Source organism: Hippocampus zosterae, chromosome 9 (assembly GCF_025434085.1).
Source record: "Hippocampus zosterae strain Florida chromosome 9, ASM2543408v3, whole genome shotgun sequence".
NCBI lineage: Eukaryota > Metazoa > Chordata > Actinopteri > Syngnathiformes > Syngnathidae > Hippocampus > Hippocampus zosterae.
Window position 1 is genome coordinate 12,405,915 of NC_067459.1, and position 16,207 is coordinate 12,422,121.

Sequence of the window (16,207 nt, forward strand, 5' to 3'; positions counted from 1 at the left end):
CAGATCAGTAGACTGTCCATTGAAGATAAATTGAAAGAAGAAGAAAATAAATGTCAAAGTATGAGAGGGCATGTGGGGAGAGGGGGGGGGGGATCATTATTGCTTCAGCTGTGGCGTCGTTTGCATGTCTGGTCCCATCCCCTATCAGCGGATCATTCTCAAATGTCTAGACTGCGTCTGTTTCATGGCCGTGATACAGGACACACTGGATGACAGCGATGACCCCCGCTGTCCCGATTCAAACCTTGATGTTGTTATTTCCAAGCAAACGAACAAGTTCAGTGGGAGCCACGTGGGGCGCTCCCCCCCTCCCACACACACACACTGTGGAATGTTCGGAAATGAACGATCGGAGCGGGTGAAAGGTCGCAGCCTGTCCCAGATACACATCAATAAGCGGACGGGCACTGAAAGGAGACGCCACCGCTGGAGCAAAACTCACGCGTTGACTTCTACGCCTACTCACTCTCGACTCGGTTTCTCTTCACGTGTTGCCACTCGGTTAACGGCTTGAGTTTCATTAAGTGTATTGTGGGCTGTGGCGTTAACAAGAGCTATTGATAAACAGTCACTATGAACATCTGCTTGACTTAATTGGATATCGACTAATCCTCCATAGCAACGGGACACTTTGCATTTTTAACCCAAGAGCAAAAAGTCATACGCTCAACGAATTACACTGTGGAGAGATCCCATAGGCTTGACTTTATGTTGAATATTACGGCAACACATGAGCATCTGAGTGCAGGTATGCATATGTTTATGTTAAAGGTTCCAAAAACTGTCCAATGTTAATACGTATTTGTGGATGGTTTATATTTAATCTAGAGCGACAATTCAATAGTAAATATATGGTCAAGCCTGCAGTGACGCCACTCGGGATTTAGCTAATGAGTTTATGAAGAGACCAAAATCTTTTTAAGCCAATGATCATTATGCTGCCAACGTGAGAGATAAATAGATTAATTTCTGACTACATTCCACCATTAATGTATCCCATATCACGTGCAGGGCAATTTCATTTTATAACTGGGGTTGTGGCTGCGCTCAGAATTACCGTATTGGCCCGAATATAAGACGGTGTTTTTTTGCATTGAAATAAGACTGAAAAAGTGGGGGTCGTCTTATATTCGGGGTCTAGACATTATACCTATTCACGACGCTAGATGGCGCCAGATATCATTGTAGCGAATGCTGAACTTGACTCCCCAGGCCATAGTGAACCCCTGTCACGAAGAATAAAAATAAAAAACAGCGCTAAGAAAGAAAAAGAGAAGAAAATAATAGAAGAGATAACAGAAAATGGAGAAATGTAGCGACAATCTGGAGAAGTGGGTCGAAGATCGGCCAGGTTAACCGGCAGCTGAGAAGTTTACATTTCAAAAACCAGAAGCCATTCATTTACGAATGTGATTGCACTTTACATATTTAAATGTTCAGACATTAAGATTTGAATGGGGTCAAATAACATGCTTTTTCACTCAAATATATTGTTATACTGTAATCATTTGTTTCAGATGTACTGTAATTATTTTCTGTATAAAAATGTATTTGGTGTTCAATAAGTCTTTTTTTTTTCAAACTTGAGTCTTGAAAAATAGGGGGTCATCTTATAATCAGTGCCGTCTTATATTCAGGCCAATACGGTAATTGAACATGGATGCCACCATTTCAAACACTCCTGATTTACTCCAAATCAGGTTCAGCCGTTATGGTAGACATTTCATTACGTTGTTGTCTTCCAGCATCTGCAGAAGGGCTTCTGCGATATGGCAGGGATGTGACTGATGAAGTTAGTATGAAGTTATCAGAGAAGAGTACAGAAGAATGTCCTTCAGAATTGTCTTATTTCACAAACTCTGGCGGCAATTGGCGAAAACCCGCTTGAAATCGCTCAAAGATGTGCGAGAAAATGAGTTATGCTCAAATGTAGGGCTGAGTGATATGATCTTTACCGTAGCGAAATGGTGATATGAACATATTAATATTGAAATGATGACAACAGTCATGTGACCTTGCCACACTTGTAATGCATGTACATCTCAGTGCAACCAACCGCATTCCTTCTTCCACGTTTGGCATTGATTGACAGTTAAAACCAGCCGATAATGATCTTGCGTAGGGCAAGAGTGAGGAGGGACACACGCAGCCTAGACAGTCACTACCCATCCAATAAATTCACTTCTGGGTTCACTGTCAAGTATATACGGATGGTACACATATCTTGTGTTTTACAACATTACGTGACCATATTTATAATGTCAAAACAACCAGTGGATAAAATAGTGGCCCTTGTAAAAATGTACAAGGAGCCTGCGCCTCACCGGACCATTCAATTGGGCGTGCATGGACAGATTCGTACAAAACAACACACATTGCTGCAGTTAACACACACATGGAATGCACGCATTCGTGGCGGCAAACACAACAAACACTTCTGTTGTAGCATATCATCATTACAGCACAGTTGCAGTACAACGTGAATCTCATTATTTGTAATTTATTCTCGACTTTGATAGTGTTGATGGCTGTCAGTAAGTACAAAAAAATAAAAATAAAAAACGCAGACATTTTCCACATTTCTTTTGGACTGATATTTTGTTTTTTCCTTTTAAAACAAAACTTTGTTTTCACTGGAGCCGTTGTAATATCATTACAGTATCATTATGAATGTTTCTGGCAAAAATATTGAGATAGAACATCTTACCATATCGCATGGGACGAGTCTGATGAAAGCAAGGTGGGCCAGATCTGGCCCAGTGCCTTTTGTTTGACACCAGTGTTCTAGAGCATCTGAATTTCACTTCGTGTTCACTGGTGACTCTTTGAATGGTGTCATTTGTGCGCTGATGCCTGCATGTTAATTCTTAACTCATTCAGTACCAGCCAATTCTAGACCAAGTCTGAAAAGACGTTTAAAGACGTCTTTGGGAGTGAATGAGTTAACATCCAAATTCCTCTTCTAAGAGTGTGTGTACACTTGTGCAACCACATTATTCCAGTTCTGTATTTATTTCTACTCTCCCTCTCCAAAATATTTTGGTTCCTATTGAGTTCTACAGGTAATAGGTTAGTCAATGGAAAAGATTTTGAAATGATTTATCTTGGTCTCTTTTTTTTTATCACAGGTATGCGTAGAATTTTTATATCCCCGGAACATACAATATTATAAAAACAAACTATTTCGAAGGCATTTCATTTTTAAACCAGCGCACGCTGGCGGTGGATTAAGGAGATGTTCCAAAGTGTAAATGAAATATGCGAGAAGCTTCCCATCTTAAAGTGTAGCAGACAATCCCTGCGGGGGCTGTGAGATAAGTCGCAAACGTAATCATCGGCCGTCAAACACGTAGCAGCGACCCGCAGCCAATTTCTCTTCCCAAGTGGTGAAGAGGCCCAGTTCCACGCAAATCTCCCGGTCACAACAAACACTTAGACGGATGCCTCTATGCTCGGCGATAACAATCCGAGGTGCTTTGCGATGAAACACGATGAGGCGCAAGATAAAGGCCCGACTACAGGCCCCTGGGGGCATAGAAGAGAAGACGAGCTCCAGACAAGGAGGGGGCGGGAGTAGGGGAAGACTACACTCATGACCTCCAGGAGGAAATCTGCTCATCTTTCCTGCCTCATTTCACACGATTCTCACTTGTGGCCCCTGCTGGTTCATCTGCAGAAGAGTCTGAAGATAGGAGTGCTCCAGTCTCAAGCTGCCATTCCATTGAAATATTCATGTTGAAAAGCTTCGTCTGTCAAACAGCCTCGTGAGTGTGGCTGGCATAAAAATTTCCTTCGAAAATTGACTTGATATTTAGTCATTATTTGTCTCCTATTCTCATAAGGATTTTCATTCTCGTAATCTGCAGAAATGTTCCCTTATAAAAGACATTTTTTGTAATATTTCATCATGATCAAGCAACTTTCAAAATTGTCGCAAAAAATAAAAATAACCCGACATGTTTTTCCTCATAAGTTTATTTCAATCCAAAAAGTTAAGTCATGACATTTTTATTTGAATAAAAATGTCATGACTTAACTTTTTTATGCAGAAACACTCAACCTTATTCTCAAAATAATTTCCCCCCCGAATCAAATGTCTATTTTTTCCCACGGCCATTACAGATTAATTTCTCATAAAATTGTTTTAAGTATGGATATCATTTTAATCTCAAAATATTGCGGACCTTTTTTTTTAATTTGGTAAAAAATTGTTTTCATTCAGGCAGCACCGAGTCCAAGTTTGAGGATTGTCCTCGATTGTCCCCCATTGTACCCCAATAAATTGCAACTATATTCTCATAGAAGTTTATGTTTGTAATTATAATTTTCTTCAGAAAATCCAATGACCGGTATGCAAAAATATTTCTCATTCATAATATATAGATCAGTATCTTGATTTTATTTTTTATTTTCCCAGACTCTTTTAAAGTAGTTTTCTTTCTAGAATTTATTCAGTTAGTGTTTTCTGTGTCGTTTGTATGTAAGAGGTAATAATGCGGTGTCGTTTTTATTTGCAATCTGCTTTTTTTGTTGTTGAGCGTGATCGTCAGCTCAGTTTTGTTTTTTTCCAAACTGTGACGGAGCACTTTCTATTGAAGGTGGCTCCAAATCGATAGTTCTTGTCTTGAAAGACACACACACACACACACACACACACACACACACACACACACACAGTACATGGACACACACTGAAGACGATGAACTCCTCATCAATACCCGAGAATCACAGCGTCTCTTTGTCACATACAAATGGTTGTGTCCTCAATAGGACCACAACGTCCTCATGAGGAATCATGAAGCGGTGTGCAGAAATCAAATACTGCAGTACACAGCACAATCAAGTGAGTGGTGAGTGAGGGTTATTTTTTTTGGTAATACTGAATTACAATTTCTACTATTCAGGCTCTCTCAACAAAAGGAACAACAGGAAACTACGACCTTGTAATTTTATGAGCTTCGTCATCAGGAACTGTCAGCAACTGCCCACTGCTATGTGCTTAAATAGCTAACTAGCTCGCGCAATACCATTCATGTGAACAACCGTTGTATTGTCATGTTACTACTGTACATAAAGAACAACAATGTGGGATGATTTGCCTGAATTACATGAAGGAGTGGGCGGCGCGGTGGTCGACTGGTTAGCACATCCGCCTCATTGTACAGAAGTGCAGGTTTAGATTCTGGCTCCGGCTTTTCTGTGTGTGCATGTTCTAGCCGTCCGTGCCTGTGTGGGTTTTCTCCAGGTATTCTGGTTTTCCTCCCACATTCCCAAAAGATGCGCGGTAGGTTGATGGAACACGTTAAATCGCTCGGTGTGAGCGTGGATGTTTGTTCATTTCTGTGTGCCCTGCGGCTGGCAACGAATTTAGGGTGTCCCCCCCGCCTACTGCCCGAAGAAGGCTGGGATAGGCTCCAGCACGTCCCCGCGACCCTTTCAAGGATAAGCGGGTGAGAAAATGAATGGATGGATGGATGGATGAATGATTATATCTTAGCTTGGAACCAGCCAATAGTGCCCAAGCAGGTTGTGGCCGAGCTGGAGTCTGTCCTGGCATATTCTTGGGGAGGGGTACACCCCGGAGTGGTCGCCAGGCAATCACAGAGTTTTAGGACCATGACACACCGACTGAACGTAACTGAACTGGACAATCACGATAAATTAGACTCAGTGAGTCCGACCCGCTCACCCGGTGAATGACGACTGACCGGTAAGATTTTCACTCAGTCCTGTTAGCTCTAATCAAAACTAACCTAGGCAGGGTATACACCACACCAACAATCAGGCAGAATTTCAACAATTCCTCCACTTCTCATCAAATCAACGTCAGCAACAGCCTGAGTGTCGAGTTTCTGAAAATGATGATAACGAGCCATGATCCTATGGTGTTTACCTTGTCGTTGCTGCCTGTGGTGATGCCCTGTGGCAGCATACTGCCTCTCACAGTTTAGTGTCGTACTACAGCAGGCTTGCGGTTAAGATACAATAAAATACAATACATGTTGACTTATATAAATGCTAATCGTTTAGCATTGATCAAAGACAGGAAACAGGTCACTAAAACTGGGCTTTTCAAATGCACATATCAAATATGGAATTTAAGTTGTATTTGACCACACACAGCTAACGCAGCATTAAAAAAACACACACACACATTAATTAATGATGAAAGTTGATCAAAATCAGGCAAATATTTTCCAACTCGTGTTAGCTTTATGCAAAGCTAATAAGCCACTTGGGGTACCCAGTTGTCCTTCATTAGCACATGAAAAATGGAAATGATATTGAACTCCTCGACCAAGTCATCAACATAAATCCAGGAAGGCACATTTAACTAAAATGTCAAACTACACGGTTGCATTCATTACGCAAATTGTCTGACCTTGAAGATTGGGCAAACTGCTGAATTAGCACAGAGGACACTGGACGGCATCCTAATGTCTTCATTCTGCCTCGCCAAGAGTCCACCCAATTACCTCTCAGAAGCTGTTCGAAAGTCAAAACGCAAGTAAACACACACGGCAAATGAATGTAGCCTTTTCTACAGAAAGACAAAACAAATTGGATCGATTGGAGAAGGAGAGCCTCTCGCTGCAACATTTGATGGGGAATTTGGAGTTCACCGTTGTAATGAGGCCACAAAACCTGTCAATGGATCAACTCAAGTGACTCATTAATTGTACCAATGATCAACCCGCGGTCGGTTGCGGTGCGGTACCGTAAGATCATCGGTGCACTCTGCAAACCCACCGAGTAGTCTTTGCTGCCGAATGAAGAATAACAGAGACATAAAATGTCATTTTAAAAGCTTCCCGGCTGTCTTATTAATTAAATGTGTGTGAAATGCTTTGGTCAAAATACCCCAAAGCGTCAAGAATCGCAGCACACACATTCCAACAGCTACTTTGGAGGGGGATTTCCTGTCTAATGCAAATTAGCCAAAAAAAAAAGCTCACACTACTCCCTCTGCTTCGGGGTCTTTCCAACATGATTTGCTTTGATTCCTGGGAGGAACTTAGCTGAAGGAGAAAGGACATCGGTAGAGACATGTCCATGTGTACCAGAGTGACAGGAGGTTACTGAATGGAGTAACTTAAAATGTTAGACTTCCAATGAATTACACCGGGTCCAACACAATGCAGACACATTACAGGCGCATATCGGCATTGCCGAATCAGGGGAAAGCTGTTGCCCATTTCAAATTAAGGAGAACCGCGGCCCAATTAAAAAGCAGGTGAGCGGTGATGGCGGCAATGTGAGCCGGTTTGTTTTCTACCAACGCAATATTAATCAGAGTGGACTGGATTGCAAAAGAAATAAAATAAAAATCAATAAAACAAAATTCTTCACAATAAAATGACCTGTTCAACACGGCAGGGCACCGTGGCCATTTCCAACCCAAATGATCTTTCTGATAAAAGGACAACAAAGATTAAAAATGTGGCCTGAGATCTTTAAACGTCATTAGATTGAGGATATAAAAACTAACCTGAAAACTTTACTTTTTGGAATATTTTTTGCATTTGTTCCTTGTTTTTGGCATACTGTTCAACACCTGTTTATATACTGTGAAGTATTTTGGCACGAATGAAAAGATGTTTGCCAGCAGGATCTGGCACGTTTTCTGTCATAAATGCAAATGAATCCACTCGGATTTTCCCCTGTGGCTGTGATAGGCGAGGTAATGAAGTGTGACTACGTGCACATCCAACACCAGTGCAACTCTTCTTAAGCGGGGTAAACACATGGTTGGCTTTTGTAAAATGTGAGAGTACGAGGGAAAAAAAGTAATCAAGTGTGTTCTGACTGTTTCGACAGGGTGAGATACTCGCACATGGTGGTTCTATTTGAGTGATGCGCGGTGACATGATGAGGCACATCCAATTGGAGCGGGGCTGGCAGAGTGATTTCAGAGCGCAACTTTGTCTGACTTGTAAACGGAGCCGATTCATTGGACGAAGTAAAGGAAGTATATGTTGTGTTCCGGTGACCTGCGCTTTGGTCTAAAAAAAGAAATAACATACCAGACATCTCCTCATTAGAATAAGCAAAGACAGTTTTTTTTATTGCTATTGGGTCGCGGTGACTCCGCATGTGCATTTCTGTTTGGCTGTTACATTTGCGACATGGTGAACGTGTGCCTGTCGGTTTAGCATTCAGCATCCCTTAAAACACAATATATGACATTCTGCAATATATGTCACATTTAAAAGCATGTGCATATCGGTGAGGGGTGTCAGGTTGTAAAACGCGCTGCCGGATTCATGGAAATCAAGTGAAACAGCCAAACACTTTCAAAGAGATACTTAAAGAGAGAAAAGAAAGAAAGAGAACTTCATACACTCGAGAAAAACACAGGATACAGTTAATCTATACACCTCAAAGTGGTTGTTTCGCTCGAGGCATATCGCATGAGGTTATTGGGGATTTTTATTCTGATCATGATGATCTTTTTCCTGTTGAGGATAGTCGATCTATGTAGGCCTGGGTGATATGAACAAAATGTCCTGTCTTGATATTAATGTCATTTATCTCAATAACGATATGATAACTTTATTCCTGCGGCTTCAGTGAAAACTAAGAAAGAGAGAAATATCAATCCAAAAGGATGTGGAAAGTGGAGTTTTTTTAATTGCAATTTACTGACAGTCATCAATATGAACAAAGTTCAAATGAAAAATGATTCAATTCAACCTCCAAGGCTTTTAAAATCTTCGCCAGGGGCGTAATCATTATGGAACTGTATGAATGCAGAGGGCCATTCATACAGTTCAACTTGTCCTTGCATGCAAGCTGTGGGAAGACTACTTTGTCAATTAAAGGGGAACTCGAGGCACGCGTTTTTGTTACCGAAATATGTTGGGCCGTGTGTGCCCACGCAAGCCTAAACACGTTACTTTGATTAATATTGGGTGGGTGCAATAAGAATGAAGATTAATCCACCGTCTCATTGGGCTCAACTTTTATAGAGCATTCCCCCCGCACACTCTTGAAGGTTGACTGAAACCGACGTCAAAGTGCCCTTGGGCTCGCATTGCAAATGTCACGTGGCCAAACCCAGAAAAGAAGTGAGCTGGAGTGTTGCGCGTGGGCATCAATTTTAGATGAAATAAAATAGAAACTTTAAAATGTACCCTGAATATTTCTTGCGTTTTGCATTTTTCTTTTAATAGAGTATTTTTTTGTTTTTACAAGGAAGCAACATTTTAGTAATTTTTTTAATCCAGTAAAAAAAAAAAATTAAAGTTGTACACAGTATGTCCTAATAAAGTGGTAAGAAACCTCTTAACAGTTTGCATTCCTAGCTCTTTGCATTTTTTTAAAGCTGTATTTTTATGAGATGAGAAACAAAAGGAATATTGCTGACCATAAAGCAGTGGTTCTTCACCTTGTTAGAGGTACCGAACCCAACCAGTTCATATGCACGTTCACCGAACCCTTCATTGGTGAAAAAAAAAAAGTAATTTAAAATTACATTGCCTAAGGATAGCTTAATTTTATTTTTTTTAAATTGTATGACGTACGATCATGACAGTCACACGTTGACAACTGAGGGAACTAAATTTCCCGCAACACTGATTGTACAAGCAATGCCATGTGATCATCTGCAGCCAGTGATGGCCAAGCGGGCGTGTCATAACTAATAGCCATGTTGAGTCAGGTGTGTTTTAACCTCCATGGCAGAGGCTCCGTCGAACCCTTGAGGCAATTCACCGAAGCCCTAGGATTCGATCAAACCCAGGTTAACCACCACTGCGATAAAGTCATATTTACACGGGAGCCTTCTCATGATGCTGCCATTAAAAACTCAAAAATAGGACATGAATCAATTCAGATTTTTCCTCCCCAAATCTGGGAGAATAAAGCTTTATTTTGATGAGGAAAAAAAAAATCTATCCTAGAAGAATAAAAATCATAATCATCTAATAATAATAATCAGATGTCTTTCAAGAAACGAGAGAAATGCCACTATTTTCTTTTTTGTTTCATCTTAAATAATCACAGGACTAAACTGATTGGTACGAGAAAATATTTGGAGACAATATGGTCGGGCACAAAAATTAATTAAGATATCCTTTATTTGTCCCGCAATGGGGAAATTACAATCAGACTTCAGAAAGGAAAACGCTGGGTAGGGAGAGGGAAAAAAAACCATGCTCGAACTATCCTCTTCTGAGGATAATTTAAGTCCAGGATGAAAAAAAGACCCTAGCACATAAATAAGCATATGACAGTTACAACAAGTCACAAGACATAACATGTAATAAGGGGGAGGATGAATGGGAAGGGGGGGGGGGGGGGCGCGACGCGGCTGTTCTGACCAGCTGCACGGACACACGTGCGCTCCGCAGGTCGAACCACGTCACGGGGGAAAAAGAATCGGAGTGATGAAGACAGTGATAACAAGGATGTGTATGCGCATGTGGTTGTCCAGTTGTATATGTGTATGTGTGTACAGGTCATAGCTGCTTCGTCGAGGTCTGCTCATCATGAAGACAGTCCCGGCTTATCAGTCCATGGCCGAGAAGGGGGGGGGGTGATGGTGGGAGCCCGAGATTCCATGCGTACTTCCATCCAGGGGAAAAGGCCAGATAGCGTTGTTTGTTTTGGAGGGTCGGCCGCCAACAATTCCAGACAGCCTTGAGTCCGTGGTCTTCCAATAAAGCCGCTCCCGTCGGTTGAATTTTGGAATAGAACAGAAAGCTGCAAACACCAAACAGCAGCATACCTGTTATCAAAAGGCCAATAATGTAGATGTCTTCCACATCCTCCACGGACAGTATTGCCAGGCACACCGGTCTCCACTGTCTCCATGGATCCAGGGCGTATCCGGCAGCAAGTGTCCCCGGAGGGCAACCAGGCTCCCCACTGCCCGCTCTTTCCGTCGAAAATTTTTTTGTCGATTGCGTCGAGAGACCAGCCAACTAATTCCATGGTTAGTTTTTCGGATGAAAACACGGTAGGAGGCTAGGAAAAAAAGTTAGACAAAGACAGCACAAAGACTAAGTGGCGAGCAGGGAGAGGGTGCGGGGTGGAGGCAGGAGCTGTGCAAAAAGCGTCCGCCTTCGTCGAGAGCCAAGCAGAAATCAATCAATAAATAAATCCTTGTTTTGATCACAGAATGTCCTGTTTGAGCGGGGTTGTGATTCAAAGCTTTTTTTTTTTCCTCCTCCACTTTCAGGCCTTACTCCCTTGTTACCTCTTGTCAAACAACACACCCAATTTGTCAGGCTACGTGGCAAAATCAAACATACGCTATGCAAGGGATCATTTTTGCAAGGTTGCTGGAGAGGCTGCTGAATTATTTATGACAGCTGTCAAAATGTTATATGGTAATTCGTTTGCCCACATGCAAACTGTGTTTAAAAAAAAGTAGACTAACATTATATTTTATTTTGTTTTGCGTGGTGCTTAGTGTAACCGCTCCCCTCCTAATCCCTCACAACTCCCCGAAGCAGACGCAATTGGGACTCATTTGGCATGCAGATGAATTCAATCCCCAGTCCTAATTATTTAACACTTTTAAATCGTTTACAATACGAATAAATTGGAGCCATTAGATTCAAACATAGACACACACACACACACACACACAAACAGAAAATCGGCTCATCAGCACAGCAAGCAAGCATTTGCATAACTGTTCCGCTATGTGCGAATATTTAAAGAGGCGCTGCCCTTCTAACTTGAGGCAGAAACTTCCAGTACAACTTCAATTACATTGGTGCACCGAGCAGCCATATTGCTCTAATTAAAATAATCAAAGTCCTGCTGTCAGGTTGGCACTTCTTCAGCGGTGTTGTGGCTCGGGCTTAATTGCTTTTGCATTTTAATGTGCCGGTTATCTGACTGTGTGTGTGTGTGTGCGCAAGAGAGAACAGGTGTATGTGTGTGTGTGTATGAAAGACTGGAGCAGCCCAGCAGAAAGTGACATTTTTTTTTCTTTTTTCTGCTGAGTACGGTCATCACTGCTGCTTCGCACGCTTGAATGTCTTTCAATTTGGTCCTACCGATAAGTCGAAGTGTTTTGGCCGTGCTCAAAGATTGCGCTTGGGTCGTTGTGTACACAACCGGGTACGTTTCCTGGATGTCAGAAAAAGCCGCTCATATCTTACACCACCACAACTTCAAGGTTCTCCAGCCAGAACTTGACAGTTATCTGGGCGAAGAGCTGACATGATCATTTCTCAACCCCTACAACGTGAAAGCTAAAAGCCCTAAAAACATATTTGCGCATCTTCCTGCCCTTTCTCATCAAAACAAGCAAAGGCTTGATTATCTGATGTGTTGAAGAGATTCTCCTGAGTGATTAAATATTTTGTGGCGTATAGTTTATTAAAGGTCGAATTTGTAGTGATGAACGCACGCACGCACTCACGTCATGTATATTGTATGACATGTTTGGTGATCAGACTTGATTTTTTTTGTTTTAATCATTTGAACTGTATTCAAGAAGCATACTAAATAAAGACAATGTGTCTAGCACAAATCCATACACACGTCCATATACATCCTGCACACACATACTCACTTCAATAGATACATACAGGACACAGTGCCCTTCCTTAATTCTTGGCAGCTTAAAAGCCCTAAAATGAATAATATAGTAATAATAAAACATTTTATTTATAAGCGCCTTTCAAGACACCCAAGGACACTTGACAATAACAAAAAATACAAAACAATACGGGTTGAGGAGCAGCAGCCAAAACGTGCCAGCGTTCACTCAACCCGGAAGTAAGGAAGAAACCACAAGGGAGGGAGAGGGGGAGAATTGCAGCAGCATACTGAAAATCGTAGACATGGTTCACCCGACACGGAATAAAGTCCCTCCCATGGCTCTGTCAGTCCCCAGATCTCAACCCTATTGAAAATCGACGGTGGCAGCTAAAGAGTAGAGTGCAAAGGACAGGACACAGATCGCCTAAAGACTTAGAGAGATGGTGCAAAGAGGAATGGTCCAAGATCCCTCTTTCTGTATTCTCACATCTTAAGTTATATTAGCCAAAGAGGGTTGCGCATGTATTAACATCAGTTGTGCTAATAATTATGGAACCCTTGATTTAAAAATATTTCTTAATGGGGGGTGGGGGGTTGAATTTAATTAACTCATTCAGTACCAGACAATTCTGGACCAAGTCTGAAAAGACGTTTAAAAACGTCTTTGGGAGTGAATGAGTTCAAGGCCAGATTAAACCTATTTTGTGTGTGATTTCATTTTGCTCCAATATTATTGAGCAGGAAAAAACGTTAATTTAAAAAAAATCATGAGAAGCTAAAGAAAGCATCTTTAGCAGGAGTACAAAAAAAATGGAGGTCTTGAAATGAGGTGACTTGCTCAAAGGCATCTCAGCAATGACAGGCTTTTGCCTGTCAGAGGGAATCAAAGCCAAGGCCACATTTTTTAGCACAAGTCCAAAGTCTGCTCTGTAGAGCAATAGCAAGATGGCAGGCAGGCAACCCGTGCGCAAGGTCAAACCAAAGATGGTGCGTGGGGCAGCTCGGGGCCCGATGCCTTCCTGGCGTGCCGCCTTGCAGTGATTGTTTTCCGATAAAAAGTCATTTCTATTTGCTACGCTCCCTCGCGAGCTGCGGAGGCATTCAAATGGGAGGTCAACGGGGAACTGAAGGGGCTCTGATACCATCAATCCCATCTCTGATCCCGCGCTCGTCTGAGCGTTGGCTTTTCGAGGGGCTTTAAAGCCAAACGAAAAGCAGAGAAGGTTTTCATGCGGTAATAACAAGCCGCACCGGGCACGTCTCATTCATTGCCGCCCCTCACGCCCGCTGCAAACACAGCGGATGAGCCTTCTCGTGAATTAGTTAGAATTCAGTCACGTGGAGGCGGCGACCAGCACAAGGAAAAAAACTGGACCATTCTGTGTAGCGCGAGTCCCTGAAGGGTGCATCAAATTTGAAATCTCAACAGGAGCTATAGGATATGTTTTCCTGAGTTGACTCCGTACACCAAAGAAATCCGTAAGGTCTCAGGGTCGGCACAAAACCGACAAAAAGCGTGTTTCTGAAATTCCTAACCAACAACAGGCTTGAAATGACAACTACGAAAATGTGCCTTAAAGCAGCCATATCATGCTACATCCACCTTTTTGCGTTTTTTTCGACACGTTCAAAGTGTCCTTTGACAAGAAGAACTGGCTGACAACGGTGACTGCTTCGTTCAATTATGTTTTTCCGTGACAGAAAGGATACCTTTGCGGTTCTTGATATGTATGCTCAAAATGTCTGCCACTTGCAAGCAAGCAAAGAGCATCTCATCGAAACTCTGGCCGAGGTTGCACCCAACGGATCCCGCCTTTAAGAAGCAAACTGGTTTCTGTGGCGACATCATGGAAAGCCAACCACGCCCATTACAATAAACATACTCAACGGCATCAAGCAATTGTGTTTTTTTTTTTTCCAGAGCTGACGTGTCTAAGTTTGACACGAGCAAATTAAAAGCCACTTTCAACGTTTGAGTGACTGGCAAAAAGTAACATTGGTTTGATGCAATGGCAGCGGGGGAAAATCCGGAACCTAACTTGAGCACGTTTCCTCTCCATTTCTCCCTCTCTCTCTTTTGCTTCACTTTATCTCCTTCCTAAGTCGGTCATTTTGTCATCATTTCAGAAGGCATGGAAATGGAAAAACCGTCCCCACAAAGTAGCTCGCGAACGCCTCAGACCTCTCCCTGGATCATTAGTCTCCCCAATCTATTTTGTTTTTCTTTTGGCTTAGACTCATACTCCAACTTTAATTATTTCATGATCGATAATGAATTAAGCTGGATCTAGCAGGGTTTTAATTGAAATGACTACATTGGTAAGAATAAGGCTCAGTTTTAGCAAGCTTCAAACATCACTTTGTAAAGTTTCGCCCGAGTTCAACTCAAAAGTGAACCCAAACAAACAAATCAACGTGAGTGACCAGATATCCTCTTTTTGAAGAGTATTTATATATTTGTGACCATTGTAAAAAAAAAAAAAAAGGGATGGCCAGAATCTTTTTTAATCTACAATGATTTAATGAGGGTGGGGGTTCACTTTACTGCGACTTGCACCTCGTTAAATGCTCTCCTTTCACGCAGTCTGGCTTTGAACGCATTTTACCTCACCTTGACCACATAACCAATAAAACAGTGTCCGGTCGTGATTTTAATTGCAACCGCTTCGTCTGACTTGAGTTCCTACGATTAAAAAAAAAACTAACTAAATAAAAAAAGGGGAAAAAAAAGTGGATTATGTTTTCAGACAAACATTTGTCACGGGTGTACAGAGGTGCGTACTGACTTTTTAAGATTCTACTGTAGCGAGCCACATTTAAAAGGATGCGATGGACCACCTTGATCGGCCATGATTGAAGCCAGATGGGACCCCTCCCTCAGCGGCGCACACCTCCGTCTCTTACATCTGCCGGCCTTGCGCGCGTCAGTCTTTGTGCATGCTTTCAGCAGATGTGTATTTAAAAATCATGAATTAATTTTATATGATCTTTCAGAAGCTTCATGATCCGGCTGTGGCCTGCCTCACCTCATGCAACCCAGGAGAATACAGCCATACCTCGCTTTTCAACCATAATCCCTTGCAGAAGGCTGTTCGAAAACCGAAACCACACTTAAATTGTTTTTAAAATAAATCTTTATTGAACACGTCTGCTCACAATGGAATGCTACACGAGGAAGCGTCACTTCCTCGTGTAAGGAAGGCGAGAGGAGTCAAGTGGCGCATTCCAGTGCGCTCAGTTTGTTTGAGAACCGATTTTCAGTTGTAATCCGAGGCATAAAAAAAAATGACATTTTTGGCCGAAAACCGATTTGGTTGAGAACAGAGACGTTCGAAAATCAAGGTTTGACTGTATTGTCAATCCAAAAATGGCAAACATAGTGGGGGCTGCATACATTTCAATATAATGATCCCCACACGATGGAGATCCTCACAATGACTTTGACATCAGCAACATGTGTAAACCTCTGTTGGCCGTCATCATAGCAACAGCCAGCCTCCCCAAGAACCACATCTTTTGTCGTGCGCAGAGTATTTAAATCTTTCTGACAGAGCCATCTAACTCGCCCACTTTCAACGGAAGAGATGACGAGAACATACACACAAATCATTGCTCCAGCAGCCACCAAAGTTCCTCGTCATCCATCAAACGCCAAGTCTAGTCCTCAAAAGCAGCGGAACAAAGTGCGGGCGGAACGCGTTTGAC

General features: G+C 42.1%; 1 protein-coding gene across 2 annotated transcripts in view; it reads right to left on the minus strand.

Moving 5' to 3' along the window:
- Window positions 1-16,207, minus strand: part of kaznb (kazrin, periplakin interacting protein b) — a 107,603-nt gene that overhangs the window by 69,534 nt on the left and 21,862 nt on the right. The window lies entirely within an intron of this gene.